The sequence below is a fragment of the Xenopus laevis genome, chromosome 9_10L, assembly GCF_017654675.1.
Source record: "Xenopus laevis strain J_2021 chromosome 9_10L, Xenopus_laevis_v10.1, whole genome shotgun sequence".
Taxonomy (NCBI): domain Eukaryota; kingdom Metazoa; phylum Chordata; class Amphibia; order Anura; family Pipidae; genus Xenopus; species Xenopus laevis.
In genome coordinates this window covers 29,426,009-29,446,737 of record NC_054387.1, presented here as the reverse complement: position 1 = coordinate 29,446,737, position 20,729 = coordinate 29,426,009, and the positions used below count along the sequence as shown (strand labels likewise).

General features: G+C 36.4%; 1 long non-coding RNA gene across 9 annotated transcripts in view; it reads left to right on the top strand.

The window, feature by feature from the left end:
• The window catches only part of LOC121397882, a 122,802-nt gene that overhangs the window by 48,573 nt on the left and 53,500 nt on the right, over nt 1-20,729 (top strand). For 3 of the 9 annotated variants that reach the window (XR_005964010.1, XR_005964011.1, XR_005964004.1), the window contains exons 6-7: nt 1,399-1,525; nt 5,524-5,657. The exons of the other annotated variants lie outside the window; for them this stretch is intronic. This is a non-coding gene — a long non-coding RNA (uncharacterized LOC121397882). Of the gene's footprint in view, nt 1-1,398; nt 1,526-5,523; nt 5,658-20,729 lie in introns of those variants that run through there. 9 annotated transcript variants of the gene reach the window in all.

Genomic DNA, 20,729 nt, shown 5'->3' with positions numbered 1-20,729 from the left:
ACATAAGTGTGTCCGTTACATGGAGGTTATACATTTGTGAGACAGATTGCTTGTTAAACTGTACAGAATGGTGTTTGTGATATAATGACATCCTTTTGTGCACTAACCAGATTTTGTTTTCATTCTTTAATAGAAATAGGTCTTTTGTATATTTTTTTTCTCTGTGTATGGTCACAAATTCTTATATAACATGAGATACATTCATTGTGTGTATTAGGGATAGTTTTGTATACAGAATGTATTTGGGACAAACGGCACCCCATAAACAGCAAGGGAGCACTTGGTTTTACACAGAGAGAACCAGTAGAGCTTTGAAAGTGTACAGTAAATCAGACAGCTACAGCGAAACTTCAATTTTGAGTACCCTGATTTTATATTTCTCACATTTTACATGTTTTTTTGTTGTCTCACCAATTTATAATGCATTTAAGTTTTTTCATTTGTTTTCTATGAATGTTGTTATTGGTGAAAAAAGAGGTTTAAAATGCTAACCTGTTCCATGCCTTGGTTGTGCCTGTAAATAGTCAATTCTAATTAGGCTGCACCTCATACAGCAATGCACAAGTCACTTATTGCTGTAACTTGTGTATGTGACTGCCAAAGAGGCCTTGCATATGCTTTCCCTAGTGTAACGTTAATTTTGCAATTCTTAACCCTTGTCATTAACAAAGTAAATATTGTATTTCAGAGTAAAGGAGACAGCTGTGCTTGAAGGGGTCCAATTTTAGTGTTTTATAAAATGGACAACTTTTAAATTGGTTGTTATTATTAACTTTTTATAGTTTTGCATTATCTGTCTCCTGACTATTTTAAATGAAAGTCACTGACTTTACCAAAAAACAAATGCTCGGTAAAGCTACAAATGTATTCTTATTGCTATTTTTGATTGCTCAACTTTCTATTCAGGTCCTCTCCTATTCATATATGTCTTTTTCAAATTAATGCATGGTTGCTAGGGTAATTTGGACAATAGTAACCAAATTGAGACATTCAAACTGTAGAGCTGCTGATTAAAAAGCGAACTAAATAAAACACCACAAACAATAAAAAATGAAAACCAATTGAAAATTGTTTCAGAATATCACTCTTTATCATACTAAAAGATGATGTAAGGGTTAACAACCCCTTGAAAGAATAAGTTGCTTTCACCAATTTCTATTGTCCCCGATTATACCTAAAGTTTTTCTGGTACCCCTAAAAATGTAAAATGTCGGTTCTACTGTATCTAATTTCAGAGAAGAAAACTCTCACTATCCAACAGAACAGGAATGAGCTGTCCTTGAAATGTTACGATACTGAAAAACAGGAAATGTTGGAATTGTAAATATGTAATTAGATGATTGTTACTGATGTTATAATGTCAATCTCTCTCTCTCAATTCTACCGTCTCTTATACAGAAGCCTGACCCACAAAAGTTCTGAAAGTTCACAGAGGCTGGATATCAACTGCGGGGCGGGGTGGAGCCAGGGCTTACCTGACAATGCACAGCTAAGACTTCATGACAGAACACTCAGATGAATACAGGTAACATCACAACCAACATGCTACACATGTTCAAACAACATATGGGACAGTTTCTTAGAATGTAGGTTGGTTGACCTCGTCAATAAAAAGAAAAAAGGTATTAACAAATCTTAAGAAACAAAAACCCAATAGAATATTGTTCTAAAAGAACCTCTGGAAATCGGGAGATACTAGTGTGCTTAAAGCGGCATGGATATGTGGATTCCTATCAGCTCTCTATTAATCCAAACAAAGGGGAGCAGCCATTCTTATTTGCACATCTCTGTCATACAAATTGTATGACCCGGTTTTAAGTGGCTATTTAATATTGTATATTATATGTATATCAGATATCAGACAAAAAATACATGGTAGCCAACATATATGCACTAAATAGCTGAAATCGGGACATTTTTACTTGCCTCACGCAGAAACCTGTGGAAACCTCCTCACCAAACTTGTTCTCCAACTAAGACACACAAAGACAGAACCCCCTAGAAAACATAATAGACTTATTACAGGAAACGTATACCACCTCAAAAACTATTTAACTCTGCTGAATCTCTTGAAATTATTAAATATATTAAAGACAATATTCATACTGACACAGAAAGGTCTCTTCCTTCTACTAATTTCAGATCATACACCAATACACATAAGCAAATACTTAGCCAAACCAATAATGTAATGTAGACAATGGACTTTCCTACCTACCTCTCACAATCTGAACCTTTTTGAACCACCTTCCTGGAAAAAACATTGGCAAAACTCCATTGAGAATAGATCTCTGGGAAGACCCAATTTTAAGGGCAAAATAACCTATGTAGCTAAAAGAAGACTCTACCTTTATACAAATGATGGAAGATGCTAAAATGGCCCATGAGATTTATATTTAATATTAGAACCCCGCATCAAAAGAAAAATATATGGAGGTTAAATAATTGTTAGAAACCCTCATACAAACCCAAGCCAAAACAAAAACTGGAATATTCCAAATATAAATTCTGTAGATGGGGAAACGAAACAGGAAGCATGCTGGTTAACCAAACCAAATCACACTCCAAAGCCAAATACATATTGAAATAGCAAACTCCAGGGACCAACACATCATGCATCAACCCTAAATTGATTACCAGCATTTAGAGAGTAGTGAAATACTCTGCTGAGGAACCACCTAAAGACCTGATACAACTAACAAAAATACACAAGATGTAGAATGAGATGTTTAATTTGCCAATAAGGACAGCAGATATATCAGGCCTAATAAAAGCACTGGCCACTCATAAATCACCAGGCCCAGATGGTTACACAGCAGAATATAATAATGAACCCACATATCATACACCAATTAAGTAATGTCTATAATGCAATGTTCGAGAGAGGTGAAATAAATATTGACCTCACGGAAGCATACACTAATCGCCAAACCGAATACAAACCCCATGCAAATGACCTCCTGCCACCTAATATTCCAGTTGAATGTCAACCTTAAAATTATTAAGATACTGGCCTAGAGACATCAACTTGTCAAGTTGTTTTCACCTTAAGAAGTATATTAAGTGTGATGTAGAGAGTGGCATTCTAAAACAATTAGCAGTTGTTCTTCAATCCTTTCCTATTTTTGAGTTATTTAGCTTTTTATTCACTAGTGCTCCATTTTGCAATTTCAGCAATCTGGTTGCTAGGATGCAAATTACCCTAGCAACCCTGCACTGATTTGAATAAGATACTGGAATATGAATCGGATAGGGACTGAACAGAAAGATAAGTAATAAAAAGTAGCATTAACTATAAATGTGTAGCCTTACAGAACATTTGTTTTTTAGATGGAGTCAGTGACCCCTATTTTAAAGCTGGAAGTTAGAAGAAGGCAAATGTTTCAAAAACTATAAAAAAGGAAAAATAAAGGCCAAAGCAAAATAGTTTTAGAACTAGCCGTTCTATAACCAGTTAAAAGTTAACAGAAAAAATGAACACCCCTTTAACAAAGCACCAGCTAGGCTTTGTACGCAATCGACAGTCAACACGGGGTATTAGGGTGGCAATAACGGCTACAATAATTTTTGCTAGGGACAAGGAAAGTAGAGACTTCCCTTTGAGCCTTGACACGGAGACAGCATTTGAAAACATTTTATGGCTTTTACTTCAGTGCACTCCATATTGGAATGCTGGGTGACACTTTCACATATTGCATCAGAAAATGTATACACTCAAAATAAGCTACTCATCAATGGCACCATGACCAACTCAATAGACATAAACTGAGGTGTGCCTCCTCTCCCTTCTTTTGTTTAACCTAACATTATGCCCTCTCCTTAGGCTCCTTTGAGATATGACAGCATTCCAAGGCATCAAAATCTGTTCACATGAAACAAATCTTACAGCATTTCGTTTTATTTAACAAAGCAGAAACAGGGCCTGCCACACATCCTATCCTTCATCCAACAATATGGCCAAGTCTAATGAATAATAAAGGGAAACCCAGATGGAGAAGAAAATACAGCTTTAAATGGGCTAACAACACAATCACTTACTTTAGCATACAAATACAGAAGAATTCACATAATATATATGCATATAACATGACATATTGCATACAGGAAATTCTACAGGAAACCAAACAATGGCAAGCACATCACATGTGTGTCATAATCTGCCTGCCATATTCTCCCTGTATGTGCTATACTTTGCCTGTGTGCGCCATACTCTGCCTGCACTATTCTGCGTGTATGAACAATACTGTGCTTGCGCTAATCTGCCACCAGCTGCCCTCCTGTGCCTGTGTGTACTCTGCTTTCATGTGCTCTGTATGTTCCATATTCTGTCTGCCCTACTCTACATGTGTGTGCCATTTTCTGTCTGCCCTACACTGCCTGTGTTCCACATTCTGCCTACCCTACTTTTTTCTTTTTTTGAGTTTTGATTACCCTGATTTTATATTTCCCACATTTGACTTTTTTTTGTTGTCCCACCAATTGATAATGCATTAAAGTGGGTGTTTTCCCTGATTTTACATAACATTTTCCAAATTTTAACTTGAAAATGGTGATCCTAAGATTTGCCATTTGTTTTCTATCAATATTATTATTAGTGAAAAAAAAGGTTTAACCTGCTAACCAGTTGCATGCCTTGGTTGTGCCTGTAAATAGTCAATTCTAATTAGGCTGTACCTCATACAGCCATGCACAAGTCACTTATTGCTGTAGCTTGTGTATTTGACTGCCAGAGAGGCCTTGCATATGCTTTCCCTAGTGTAACATTAATTTTGCAATTAGTAACCCTTGTCATTAACAAAGTAAATATTGTATTTCAGAGTAAAGGAGACAGCTGTGCTTGAACTGGTCCAATTTTAGTGTTTTATAGAATGGCCAACTTTTAAATTGGTTGTTATTATTTACTTTTTATATTTTTGCATTATCTGCCTTCTGACTCTTTCCAGCTTTCAAATGAAAGTCACTGACCTCACCAAAAAACAAATGCTCTGTAAAGCAACAAATATATTCTTATTGTTATCTTTGATGGCTGAACTTTCTATTCAGGTCCTCTCATTTTAATATGTGTCAAATTAATTCATGGTTGCTAGGGTAATATGGACCATAGTAACCAAATTGAGACATTCAAACTGCAGAGCTGCTGATTAAAACGCTAAATAAATAAAACACCACAAATAATAAAAAATATTGTGGTGTTTTATTTATTTAGCTTTTTAATCAGCATCTCTGCAGTTTGAATTGAAAATTTGTTTCAGAATATCACTCTTTATCATACTAAAAGATAATGTAAGGGTTAACAATCAGTTGCTTTCCCTAATTTCCATTGTCCCAGATTATACCTAAAGTTTTTCTGGTCCTCCGAAATATATAAAATGTGGGTTCTACTGTAGATAATTTCAGAGTAGAAAATTCTCACTACCAAACAGAATAGATACTGGAAAACAGGAGCAAATGTTGGAATTTTAAATATGTAATTAGATGATTGTTATTGATGTTATAATGTCAATCTCTCTCTTAATTCTACAGTCTCTAGTACAGAAGCCTGACCTACAAAAGTTCTGAAAGTTCACAGAGGCTGGAAATCAAGGGCAGGGCGGGGTGGAGCCAGGGCATACCTGGCAATGCACAGCTAAGACTTCATGACAGAACACTCAGATGAATACAGGTAACATCACAACCAACACACTACACATGTTCAAACAACCTATGAGACATTTCTTGCAATGTAGGTTGGTTGACCTCACCAATCAAAAGAATAAAGATATTAACAAATCTCAAGAAACTAAAACTCAATAGAATATGTTTATAAAAGAACCTCTGGAAATCGGGAGATACTAGTGTGCTTAAAGCGCCATGGTTATATGAATTCCACTCAGCTCTCTATAAATCCAAACAAAAGGGAGCAGCCATTCTTATTTGCACATCTCTGACATACAAATTGTATGACCTGATTATAAGTCGCTATTTAATATTGTATATTATATGTATATCAGACAAAAAATACATGGTAGCCAACATATATGCACTAAATATCTGAAATCGGGACATTTTTACTTGCCTCATGCAGGAACCTATGGAAAACCCCTCATCAAACTTGCTCTGTAAGTCAGACACAGAAAGACAGGACCCCCTACAAAACATAATAGACTGATTACAGGAAAACTATACCAACTCAAAAACTATTTAACTCTACTGAATCTCCTGAAATTATTCGACCCCAGGGAAAGACAATATTCATACTGACACAGAAAGGCCTCTTCCTTCTACTAATTTCAGATCTTACAGCAATACACATAAGCAAATACTTAGCCAAACCAATAATGCAATGTAGAAAATGGACTTTCCTACCTACCTCTCACAATCTGAACCTTTTTGAACCACCTTCCTGGAAAAAACATTAGCAAAACTCCATTGAGAAAAGATCACCAGGAAGACCCAATTTTGAGGGCAGTCATCAGAAGAACAAAATAACCTATGTAGCTAAACGGAAACTCTACCTTTAGTCTAATGATGGAAGATGCTAAAAAGGCCCATGAGATTTATATTAAAAATCACAACCCAGCATCAAAAGGAAAATATATAGAGGTCAAGCAATTGTTAGAAACCCACATACAAACCCAAGCCAAAAGAAAAACTGGAATATTTCAAATATAAATTCTGTAGATGGGAAAAGAAACAGGGAGCATGCTGGTTAACACACTCCAAAGCTAAATACATATTGAAATTGAACCAACGCATCATGCAACAACCCTATATTGATTACCAGCATTTAGAGAGTAATGAAATACTCTGCTGTGGAACCACCTAAAGACCTGATAAAACTAACAAAAATAGATCAGATGCAGAGGGCGATGAGCATCAAAGGAAAAACATATAGAGGTTAAGCAATTGTTAGAAACCCACATACAAACCCAAGCCAAACATAAACTGGAATATTCCAAATAGAAATTCTAGGGATGGGGAAACTAAACAGGGAGCTTGCTGGTTAACCAAATCACACTCCAAAGCTAAATACATATTGAAATAGCAAACTCCAGGGACCAACAAATCATGTATCAACCCTAAATTGATTACCAGCATTTAGAGAGTAGTGAAATACTCTGCTGAGGAACCACCTAAAGACCTGATAAAACTAACAAAAATACACAAGATGCAGAGGGAGATGTTAAATTTGCCAATATGGACAGCAGATATATCAGACCTAATAAAAGCACTGGCCACTCATAATCACCAGGCCCAGATGGTTACACAGCAGAATATTATAAAATACTGAACCCACATATCATACACCATTAAGGAATGTCTATAATGCAATGTTCCAGAGAGGTGAAATAAATATTGACCTCACGGAAGCATACACTAATCGCTAAACCAAATACAAACCCCATGCAAATTACCTCCTGCCACCTAATATTCCAGTTGAATGTCAACCTTAGAATTATTAAGATACTGGCCTAGAGACATCAGCTTTAGTTGTTTTCACCTTTAAATGTATATTAAGTATGATGTAGAGAGTGGCATTCTAAAACAATAACAGTTGTCCTTCAATCCTTTTCTATTTTGAGTTATTTAGCTTTTTATTCACTAGTGCTCCAGTTTGCAATTTCAGCAATCTGGTTGCTAGGATGCAAATTACCCTAGCAACCATGCATTGATTTGAATAAGATACTGGAATATGAATCGGATAGGGACTGAACAGAAAGATAAGTAATAAAAAGTAGCATTAACTATAAATGTGTAGCCTTACAGAACGTTTGTTTTTTATATGGAGTCAGTGACCCCTATTTTAAAGCTGGAAGTTAGAAGAAGGCAAATATTTCAAAAACTATAAAAAAAGAAAAAAAAAAAAAGGCCAAAGCAAAATAGTTTTAGAACTAGCCATTCTATAACAAGCTAAAAGCTAACAGAAAAAATGAAACAGCCTTTAACAAAGCACCAGCTAGGCTTTGTATGCAAGCGACAGTCAACACGGGGTATTAGGGTGGCAATAATGGCTACAATCATTTTTGCTAGCCCTATGCTGCCTGTTCTGTTCCACATTCTGCCCCGCCCTACTGTACCCGTGTGTGCCATACTCTGCCTGCAGTATTCTACCCTATATGTGCCAATACTCTGCTTGTTCTTTCCTGTCTGTGTCATACACTGTCTGCTGCATGCTGCCTGTGTGTGCCATACTCTGCTTGCCCTATGTTAGAACCAGGGCCCAGTGTTACTTTGCTTAGGTGCCCGTCATCACTAATAGCAACCGTTACGTTTGATATATTCTTTAAAAGCACCTAAAACCTCCTAAACAAACTGGTACTGCCTATTCCAATCTAAATTATTTAAGCCTGATTAAGTACACATGCATTATTTTCCACAAAATGTGTCCCTAGCATGTCTGTGCTGCACTTACTGGCTCCATCTTACCTTGCTAGAAAGGTTGCTTTACAAACTTTCAACATGATTAAAACCTGATTTAGTGCAAATTAATTATCATTTCCCATCATATGTGTTCCTAGTGCATCTGTGCTGCACTTACCTCTGATCTAAAGCTGCGTCTGACAATCTTGTAACTGTTACTAGTGTTTTCAACTGTCACTTTGTAGTTCAACTATAGCTACAATCTGCAGGTTGGAAAGCGCTTCTCCAAAGTGTTACTGATTTCAGCTTGTCTTACTGAAAAAGTTACTATACATCTTTAAACGTGATTAAAACATGATTTAGTACAAATGCAATGCTATTTCCCCTAATATGTGCCTCTAGTGCATCTGTGCTGTCCTTACCTCTGATCTAAAGGTGCATCTGACAATCTTGTAACTGTCACTAGTGTTTTCAACGGTCACTTTGTAGTTCAACTAAAGCTACAATCTGCAGGTTGGAAAGCCCTTCTCTAAAGTGTTACTAATTCTAGCTTGTCTTACTGAGAAAGTTACTATACACACTTTAAACACGATTAAAACATGACTTAAGTACAAATGCCCATTCCCCCTAATATGTGCCTCTACTGCATCTGTGCTGTCCTTACCTCAGATCTAAAGCTGCATCTGACAATCATGTTACTTGTTACTGATTCCAGGCTTGTCTCACTGGAGATATTACTAATACACACTTTAAACAGTAAAACATGATTTAGTACACATGCAATGTCTGGGGGCATAGTAGTATGGTCAACCTGCACATGGATGCTTTTAGATTGGGTTGTGTGACAGCCCTTTGGCTTTTTGTTGCAACACAAGCTGTTCCAGTGTGCAAATATGCAAATTGGGGATTTAACTAAAAACCTAAAACCAAAAGGCACAACCCAATCCATCTGCTAATAGTAAAGATCCACACCCTTGAGGTAAGGGAATTTGGTGGTGTCCCTACCGTGGGAAAACGTCCTTATGTCGAGCTGTAGCTGAATGCGAGATAAAATCCTGTTCACTTCACTGCCTTCTCTTGCAACAGCGACCTTCCCTCCCACAGCCTGGTAACCAGGGCATGATGGGAAAGTGTTTAGCCAATCAGTAAGTTGGCCTTAGACATATGGAGGATGCAGCTTCCAGACAATACCAGGACACTAGGAAAGAGAGCTTAACCAGTAAGGTAGTTGGGGCTAACCACTAGCTAAAATAGGAAGGGGGGGGCAGCTAAGCTACAAGTGCAGAAATGCCAGAAACATTTCAAACATAATTCATGTTGTTGATGTCATTGCAAGCCTGATATTGTTAGCTGTTATTGCATGTGATAGCCTAATCAGCATCTGATAGGCTAATCCCACTGTGTCGAGAGCCCACATAGAACTGCTGGTAAAAATGTTGAGAGATTTACAGTGTTGTTACATGTCATAGGCAGTCCTGTCCAAGTGGCACAGATTTTTGATCGGATTATGGAAACCTGGAAATCCCCCAGTTTAAGTACCTGTTTATTTAGAAGATGGTAGATGAAGCTCCACCACCTTTGAAACCCCCCTGGTACATTGAGTAGTACAAGTTACTTGCATCAGGAAAATTATACACTCATGTTCAAACTAAGCTACTCATTCAATGGCACCCATAACCAACTCAATAGACATAAACGGAGGTGTGCCTCCTCTCCCTTATCTTGTTTAACCTAACATTAGGCCCTCTCCTTAGGCTCCTTAGAGATATGACAGCATTCCAAGGTATCAAATCTTTTCACCATGAAACAAAGCTTACAGCATTTTGTTATATATAACAAAGCCGAAAAAAGGGCCACACATCCTATCCTGCAATCCAACAATATGGCCAAGTCTCTGGGTATTGCATTAGCATTGATGTGAAACATTACTAATGAGTAATAAAGGGGAAGCCAGATGAAGTAGAAAATACAGCTTAAATGGGCCAACAACACAATCACTCTACTTTTCAGACAATACAGAAGAATTCACATGATATATTATATACATAACATCACACATTGCATACAGGCATTCTCAGGAAACCAAACAATGGCAGCACATGACATGTGTGTCATACTCTGCTGCCATATTCTGCATCCCTGTAGTGTTGCATCAACTTTGTCTGTGTGTGCCTGCACTATCTGCCTGTATGACAATACTCTTCCCTGCACTAATCTGCCTCTGATGTACCATTACAATGCCTGCCCTACTCTGCTGTGTGTGCGTACTCTGTTTTGCATGTGCTCTGTTATGTTTGGCATATTTCTGTCTGCCGCTACTCTACATGTGCGTGTGCCATTTTCTGTCTGCCCGCCTAGCACCTGCCTGTGGTTCTCATCATTCTGGCTGCTCTTACTTGGTTTCTATTTTTCAGTTTTGAGTACCCTAGTGTATTTATAGTTCCCACATTTTGTAAATTTTGTTGTCCCACCAATTTATAATGCATTTAAGTGGTGTTTTTCCCTGATTTTACATAAACATTTTTCCAAAAATTTAACATAAAAATGGGCTGATCTCCAAAATCTGGCCATTTCTATCGTTCTATGAATGTATGTATTATTGTAAAAAGAAGGTTAAAATCTAAGCACAGTTTGCATGCCTTGGTTGTGCCTTAAAATAGTAGCAATTCTAATTGAGGCCCTGTACCTAAACATACAAGCATGCGACAACTCTACCAGTATTGCCTGTAGCTGTGTGTAATGTGACTGCAGAGCCAGATGGTCTTTGTCATATCTTTCCCTAGTGTAACATACATAATTTGGAATGCCTTAACCCTTGTCATTAACAAAGTTAAATATTATTTTTCAGAGTAAAGGACGACAGCTGTGCTTGAAGGGGTCCAATTTACTGTTTATAGGAATGGCCAAGTTTTAAATTGTTCAATTATTTATTTAATTATAGTTTTTGCTATCGTTTTTGCCCCTTCCCCCTGACTCCTAGCTTTCAAATGGGATTCACTGACCTGTCACTAAAAAACAAATGCTCTGTAAAGCTACAAATATATTCTTATTGCTATTTTGAAACTGGCTGAACTTTCTATCAGGTCCTCCTCCCTATTCATAATTTAAGTCTCTTATTCAAATTAATCACTGTTGCTAGGGAAATGGACCATAGGTACCAAATTGAGACATTCAAAGTGCAGAGGCTGCTGATTAAAAAGCTAATAATAAAACCAGATAAAAAATTCCTTGGAAGACACTGGGGCTCACGTGTTTGTAAACATACAGGCTTATTAAAGCTGTCCATTATGCCAAAGATTACTTTATTTCCTACAAAATCCCTATCCCAATTAAAAATACCTAAACAATTTTTTGCTAAGTGGCGGGGACTCTTTACTAACTTTAATATGTGAAAATAAAACTCCTAGAATCTAAAATAGTGAGCTCTTTACACTCCCGAAAGATGAAGGGGGGACTTGCACTTGCCGGACTCCTACTTATAGTTGATGTCTCTGTCCAGCTTGATTAGGAACTTCGCGCCATTGGTAGTCTAAAAGGAAGATGTTCCAAAGTCCTTGAAAAGATATTGCGCAAGCTACGACACCACATTTCCCTTTGTTAATACCTTATGGGCTCTCGCATGTCAATGTTAACCCAAAAGTCCTATTATCTCATCCTAGATTCACATAAGGTCCTGCCAGCAGGGGCACTGTTACAACTAAGGGGATTTATCGCATACATTCATAGTACGTGAGGGTCAGTCTTGTTGGCGTTGGTGGGTTGTAATAAAGTATTGATTGCGATAGTCCAAAATTGTGAATGATGGAGTGAATGCTGTGTATGAACTACAGAACTGCATTGTTAGAAACTATTGTCTTATTAATAATTTGTATAAGTTCTATGGTCGATAAACACAACTCACCAAGGTGATATTTAAATATATTTAATGTGTAGAAAATGTGTTACAGAAAATACATACAAATTAACAAATACCTAGCCAGTCAAATGCTCTATTGACAGCCTACCAAAATAATATGTATGTATCAATATGTTGTATAAAAGTTTTGTGTATGTCTGTATTATGTGAGAGTCAGTGTGTGTCTGTGTGTGTGTCTGTGTGTGTGTCTGTGTCCAGTGTCAGAGCGAACTTCCCTTTGTTCAGGAATTTATTCAAAATCTGTGAGATACACCTCCCCCAGCCTACCCATAAGACATTCCATACGTTTCCTGTAACCTAATCCATTTGACCTAGGGAATAAATAGAGTATGGGAACCAGTGTATGAAGGATGTGTGAATGACAAGTCATGAGTGCACAAATGAAACATATTCAAACTTAATCAATACTGGAATATAACCATTTTTCCAATACCCAATATTTAACAAATCCCCCTTTGCACATTTGACTTGCCAAGAACATATTATCCCATAGTCCTTCAAACTACATCCCAAAAGACATCCAGAAATGTTTTCATATTTCCAAAGTCTGATGCAAATAACATAACATAATTGATTTAATATCATGTAATGAGATGGTAAGTAGTGATAGTTCACCAGAATTAAAAATATCCTATCTATATTCTAAAGTTGGTTCCATCTTCTAGTTATTCAATCATGTCCTCCTGATGTGGATTTAAAAATCTTTCATTACAGCCTTTACTCACAGCACTGTGTTTAGTTGCAGTTGACATTGAATTCTTTATCACACCTTTCACGATCTTGCAATAAAATGTATCCATAAACATCAAAAATGGAAAATTAAGAGCCAAGTACTCTGTTCTGGGAGTCACTTTCACAAAGTTACAGTCATTTCATTTCTTTTGCAACACAATATATGGCAAACATTCCTCCTGTGATTGATGACAGATGTGTGTGTCCTTTGCCTATGCAGAGGCTTCCTACGACCCTTTGGTCCAGTTGGGTCTGGCAGATGTAAGCCTTGACTTCCATAGTTGATCAATCATGAATCATCTGTATAGAATCAGGGAATTGCACCAGTACATGTATTATCAATGCCATTTTTTAAAGCCCCTGGTCACTTTGCAGTTACCCTAATACAGAACAATCATATTTTAGTCCATACAGTGTGAAACGAAGGTGTGATTTGAATAAGCAATAAACACCACAGTCGTTGGCAGGCTCTTGGAAAACTGCAGACTTTCAGTAATGGAACCAGACAAAAGCAAATTTAAAAAGATTGAGACACTTTGTAAAAAGTTCTTATAGTTCAGAATGAAAATAATTTTTCATGAAATTATTGATATCCTTCAGTTAAGTCATCCTGAATCACAGTCCGTATTACAAACAACTTTACTTCTGGAACTTGCATTTCTCCTTGAACGATGGTGCTCCTCTTCCATTGTCGATTGTCTCTTCCATAGTCTCACAGAATTCCATCCATCTCGATCTATAGCTAGTGCAAAAGATGCACTTATTTATTTAATCTAAACTACTATCACTGTCTTACCATGCCATTCTCATGAATATGATATTATACTGTATATTAAATACATCTCACATTCAAACAATGTCCTCCACAGTGAAATCACTTAAACCTTTTGTGAATACCAAAAAAACAAAATATTAACAAACATAAACTATGTATTCACATTCCCAATGGATAAAATAAAACATTCATATGAGTCCATATAAAAAGTAGTTGTCCATTTTAACCTTTCCTTAAAAATGTTGTAAACAATATCTAAATCCTGGATTCAGTATAATTACATGTGAAGGGAAACTTTATTAATATGTGTATTTAATTAATTCCTAGCTTTAATTTTACTTTGCACAGCAGATATATTAGACATGGAAACAAACAGTTCTCCTATTTTTGCAAATAGTGGTGAGAATATACATTGTCCTATAAATATCATGTTTGTAAGAAGCAAAGTTAATTGTTTTCTCTGATGAAAGAAAGCACTTTACGGTTATCTTGAGTTCTTCTTGTTTTCCTTAATGTTTATAAGAATGGAGTCAAAACTAATTCGGAACACGTATCATAAAAAAAAAACATATGTCCCACAGTTCTCATGAGCTTTAATTACCAAAGGTCAACTATGTGACCTCATGTCATTTGATCCCAAAACCCATATGTTCAAGACATTCTTAAAACCAAAGGTATCCAACCAATAAATCAGATATCGGTTATTAAAGCAAATAACTGTACATAGTCAAAATAAGTGTATTCCATTTTGTAGACCACCTTAAACATTAGTCACAGTTAAATGTACCCTCAAGAACACTAAAATGAAATCCATGTATGATATAGGAGTTGTATGTTCAAATAAAATGCTATTCCCAGCATTTGCCCCATGCTTTAATAAATTCTGTCTGCATAAAAGTTGACCGTTGTTCAAATAACACATCTTAGAAATATACCTCAAGGATGACATTTCTATAAAACTATCTTTCTAGATACATTTCATACTTAAATTATCTAATCCCTTGCTGAACTACTCATCTCTGTAGGAAACCAGTTCAAGGTTTTGACTACAATGATATTGATACTATAGTAGTATGGTACTATAGGTTAGATTTCTGACAATTTCAGAACAAAGGCTCATGGACATTACTTTTTCCCTGTTATGAATAAAAAACAATTCTGAGCTTGAATTCATATTGTATATCACAACAATAGGATTAACCAAACCTAAACTTATATATTTACAGTTCATAATCTTTCAAAGAAAAAGTTATTATTAATAATATAATTATTAATAATATAATGGATCCATATTCATCACTTCCATGGTTATTAAACATATACATCTTATAATATATCTGACAGTTTCAAATATTTTATCACATGACTGGCCAGGTCATATAATAATCCAAACTATCAAAGGTTTATAAGATGTATATAGAGTACTCTTTAAATTTCTTTTCCTTAACCTGATCATATCAATACGTACGTTATTATGTATGTTCAAAAAGAAAAAAATTGCCAATTCATTGACCTGCGCAGGATTTACATATGTGCACCTAAAAAAAATAAAAGTTATGCATAGTATAGTCAACTAAGAAAAATTAGTTGATATTAGAGTTTATTACATTACTACCATGCAAACATGCTCATGTTAGTCTTTACATTTTCCAATGTAAAAATAATTTTCACACAAATCTACATATCATGCATGCTTTCCCCCATTATGTACTACAAGAAAGCTTCTCCTTTATATCCTCTTTATCCATGATGCTTTAATGTGGAAAAGGAATCCAGATCCTACAATAATCATAACAAGTTAGAGCACATTTCATTTAACAAACAAAAAGTTACTGGTCTCAAAATTCTTTAGTCCTTCATGAAATGTATCTTTCCAACATTTACATATCCTGTTACAAATCACTCAGGGTCTAAGCTTTAGCCTTTACTTTCTTGTGAATCCCACTAGCAAATGCTTTTGTTCCCATGCTTCCTGTCTCACACTTAAATTTATCTTTTTCTGTTAAAACATGTGAACCCAAAAATTTGGGTTTTACTAATCTCATTATATACTAGGATGTATTTAATCTTTTAGCTCTGTACTTATTCAGCAAAGGTAAGTGAAATAATTGCATCATTGGCAAATATACCAAAAATTCACTGTAATTAGTGTCCCTAAATTTATTACCAATTTACATGGAAATATAACGCAGTATTTAGGAAATAAGATTTGTCTATCTGCCCCCCTTTTATACTGTAGACATATGTTCATTACATAAACACCATGTTCTGGTTGAACAGTTATGTAAATTACTCAGTGGTGTAACCTGAGTATTACTAGTATGCTCTTTAGAGCCAATTCTTACGAGTTAGGATATTCAATGTATAGATTTATAATTTGGGAAAAACCAAGTCAACATCTAAACATTTGTGAACCTGATTTGATTATGAAACATCAACATCAGTCCCACTTGAAGTTCTATGGATATTACTATTTAAGATATTTAGATCAGTGAAAGCAAAATATCCTCTTTGTTCTGGTTAAAAAAAAAACCATTACATGACACCCAAGGATGGGGGTGGGTAGATTGGAATCCAGACATGAAAACAGTGCTGGTGCCAAGATGCACCAAATTGTTTTGAAACTTACAAAAAATCATTCTCAACTTATTCACTGGATTTCCTTTAAATCTTCCCAGTCTTTCTTATAACCAATACAACATTTGGTTATAAATTATAAAAAGTTACCTTCTAATGTTTAGGCTATATACAAAATATAGCTCTACAGAACCCATACTGCATATAGATACAGTTTAAGCTAGACAATAAATCATGATACAGTATTGATATTTATAATTCCACTGACAAAATAGCTATTTAATAATCTTAACCTGGCATTTGTCTAAAGAGGGAGTAGAAGATATTCTACAGTATAAAACAGTTAATACATATTAAACTTCACTTTTCCTGCTAAATAGTAAAAAACATTACGATCATTACTGCATATTTCCATGTAAATATTACTTTCTTAAAAATTGTATCCAATCATATTTATTTACTCATACTTTCTCAAACCTTTAAAGAATAAGTACTAACATTTCTCTAGCCCTATTCAGTAATTATTCCTTGTTTTCATTAACAAAGAGTAACTCCTTTTGTCTTCAGCCCTAGGTCTTTTGCAAGGACAAACTGGTCTGTCTATGGGACATTGGGAGTGGCCATTCTGTGCATCTAGTTGCTTTGCCTGAACTTTCTCTTGTATAATTCCAGAATCTTTATCAACCTTAAATCGTTTCATAGATTTTCTACGTAAAAAACATTTCCTTAATAGATGACCTAATTTCCCACAAAAAAAACAATAAGCCTTCTTATGTGGTTTCATATCTGCTTCTTTTGTTTGGCATATTTCTCTGATCACATGCTTGTTTGTGGGGTCTGAGCTCTGCAGCACAAGATGTCTCCTATACTTATCAATGTAAGTGGCTGCTTCTGTAAGAGTGTTAAACATTGAAGCACGGACAACAGCTCCTGTATCTAAGTATTGAAACTTCTTTACAAAAACTCTCACCATTTCTTCAGGAACTTGATCTTCTTTAATACCCATAACCAGCCTGTATGCTTGCTCAAATATACCCATAAACACAAAGGGGTCATCGTCTATGGAGGTTTTCAGATCATTAAGCAGTGCAGTGTTAAAAAACTCTTCTCCATTAATTATATAATTAAGTTGCAAAAGCCTCTCCCTTCTAGAGCCATATATTAGATTCCCATCTATATCAATCCCTGGCTCAGTCACTGGTATTGATAACCTATTGGAAATCTGTATTGGCACCCAAAGTTTAAACACTTTGTTTTTTTGTTCCTCACTTAAATCATATTTCTCTATATGAGATTCAAATAGATCAGAAATCATGAGGACATTTAACTTGGGGTTGAAATGTGGAATCTCTTTCACAATTTTAAATAACTGTTTATTAATTTTTAATTGCAGTTTTGCCCTGTCATAGTCTAATTCTGGATTATTGAGATCCGGAACCAACATGGATCTCTGTTCCTTTGTAATAACCGAAACCTGGTTATTCCTTTGCAAAACTGACTCTATTTCTGACAGTCTAAGTTCATGCTTAGAAATTTCCTTATCCAGACAGTCATTGCTAACTCTGTCACATTCTACTTCTCTCTTATCTGGAGCAGTAATCTTTTCTACATCATTTTCCTTCCTCTCTGAGCACATTAACGTATTAAACGTTTTCACTAATAGCATTACATTCTGGATTTTATGTTTCAATCTGGAAAATGAAATATCTTTTCTCTCTACCAACACATTAGCATTCATACATTGAGTATACAGATCTGACCATATCTCTGCATCAGACATAACACTATGAGGGATATCAAACTTGAATTTGCTCTTATTAGCCAAATTATCAAGAAAATCCATACTCACCGGAAAACAGAATCTTTCTCACTGCGTCCGCAATTATGTCAATGCCTGTAATACTTACACAAAATACTTCTAGGTTCTTTTACTCATATAGACATCTGGAAGCTTTAGTTCAGCTACACCCTCCTGTCCCCCTTTGAAGCTGACAGAATGTGTAGATGTCTAATGTCCAGGTCTATAATCTGACTAGGCTCGCCATCTGTTAGAAACTATTGTCTTATTAATAATTTGTATAAGTTCTATGGTCGATAAACACAACTCACCAAGGTGATATTTAAATATATTTAATGTGTAGAAAATGTGTTACAGAAAATACATACAAATTAACAAATACCTAGCCAGTCAAATGCTCTATTGACAGCCTACCAAAATAATATGTATGTATCAATATGTTGTATAAAAGTTTTGTGTATGTCTGTATTATGTGAGAGTCAGTGTGTGTCTGTGTGTGTGTCTGTGTGTGTGTCTGTGTCCAGTGTCAGAGCGAACTTCCCTTTGTTCAGGAATTTATTCAAAATCTGTGAGATACACCTCCCCCAGCCTACCCATAAGACATTCCATACGTTTCCTGTAACCTAATCCATTTGACCTAGGGAATAAATAGAGTATGGGAACCAGTGTATGAAGGATGTGTGAATGACAAGTCATGAGTGCACAAATGAAACATATTCAAACTTAATCAATACTGGAATATAACCATTTTTCCAATACCCAATATTTAACATGCATACTAGTGAAGAAGCACAGAATGCCAAGGCGTTTAACTCATTGCATGTTGGGAGGGACATCCTGATTGATAAAGCCTGGCTTTACCCCTCAATAGAGCAGTGATACCCCTCAGCCTTCATGGTCCGAGCGAACAGGCACTACTGTCTGTCTTCCGTAATGAGGTATGCCTTCTTCCCCACATTACAGTCGAGCGTGCACTAACAGACGGGACAGTAGCGAAGAGCTTAGCTTCTGGCTCGTGAGTGTAAAAGGGTTTTTACCTTACAAGGTATATAATCATTAAAAACAATCCTACCTTCCGTACTTCAGGCGTGCCATTCTGATTATTTTCCCATGTCTTCTGGCTTCCTTTTCTTATTTCTTTAGCGCCATCACATCATTTTCTTTGTCTTCTGGCTTCCTTTTCTTATTTCTTTAGCGCCGTCACATCATTTTCTTTGTCTTCTGGCTTCCTTTTCTTATTTCTTTAGCGCCGTCACATTTTACGCAGTGCATTACACAAATTATACTTCATTCACATCTGTCCCTGCCCCACGGGAGCGTACAATCTAAGCTTCCTATCACATTCTCTCACAGTTAGGTCCGTTATATGTTTATCTTTTGGCTGACACACTTTACGCAGTGGTTTCCAGCAAGTTTACATCATTCACATCAGTCCCTGCCCCACAGGGGGAGCTTACAATCTAAGGATTCTATCACATTCATACCTAGTAGGGTCAGTATTGGCGTGTGGGTTGTATAAAGTATTGATCGGAATCACTGTGGATGATGGAGTGAATGCTGTGTATGAACTACAGAACTGCATACTAGTGAAGAAGCACAGAATGCCAAGGTGTTTAACTCATTGCATGTTGGGAGGGACATCCTGATGATAAAGCCTGGCTTTACCCCTCAATAGAGCAGTGATACCCCTCAGCCTTCATGGTCCGAGCGAACAGGCACTACTGTCTGTCTTCCGTAATGAGGTATGCCTTCTTCCCCACATTACAGTCGAGCGTGCACTAACAGACGGGACAGTAGCGAAGAGCTTAGCTTCTGGATTGTGAGTGTAAAAGGGTTTTTACCTTAAAAGGTATATAATCCATAAAAAAAATCCTACCTTCCGTACTTCAGGCGTGCCATTCTGATTATTTTCCCATGTCTTCTGTCTTCCTTTTCTTATTTCTTTAGCGCCATCACATCATTTTCTTTGTCTTCTGGCTTCCTTTTCTTATTTCTTTAGCGCCGTCACATTTTACGCAGTGCATTACACAAATTATACTTCATTCACATCTGTCCCTGCCCCACGGGAGCTTACAATCTAAGCTTCCTATCACATTCTCTCACAGTTCGGTCCGTTATATGTTTATCTTTTGGCTCTCACACACACTTTACGCAGTGGTTTCCAGCAAGTTTACATCATTCACAACATTCACATCAGTCCCCGCCCCACAGGGGGAGCTTACAATCTAAGGATTCTATCACATTCATACCTAGTAGGGTCAGTTGTGGCGTGTGGGTTGTATAAAGTATTGATCGGAATCAATGTGGATGATGGAGTGAATGCTGTGTATGAACTACAGAACTGCATACTAGTGAAGAAGCACAGAATGCCAAGGTGTTTAACTCATTGCATGTTGGGAGGAACATCCTGATTGATAAAGCCTGGCTTTACCCCTCAATAGAGCAGTGATACCCCTCAGCCTTCATGGTCCGAGCGAACAGGCACTACTGTCTGTCTTCCGTAATGAGGTATGCCTTCTTCCCCACATTACAGTCGAGCGTGCACTAACAGACGGGACAGTAGCGAAGAGCTTAGCTTCTGGTTAGTGAGT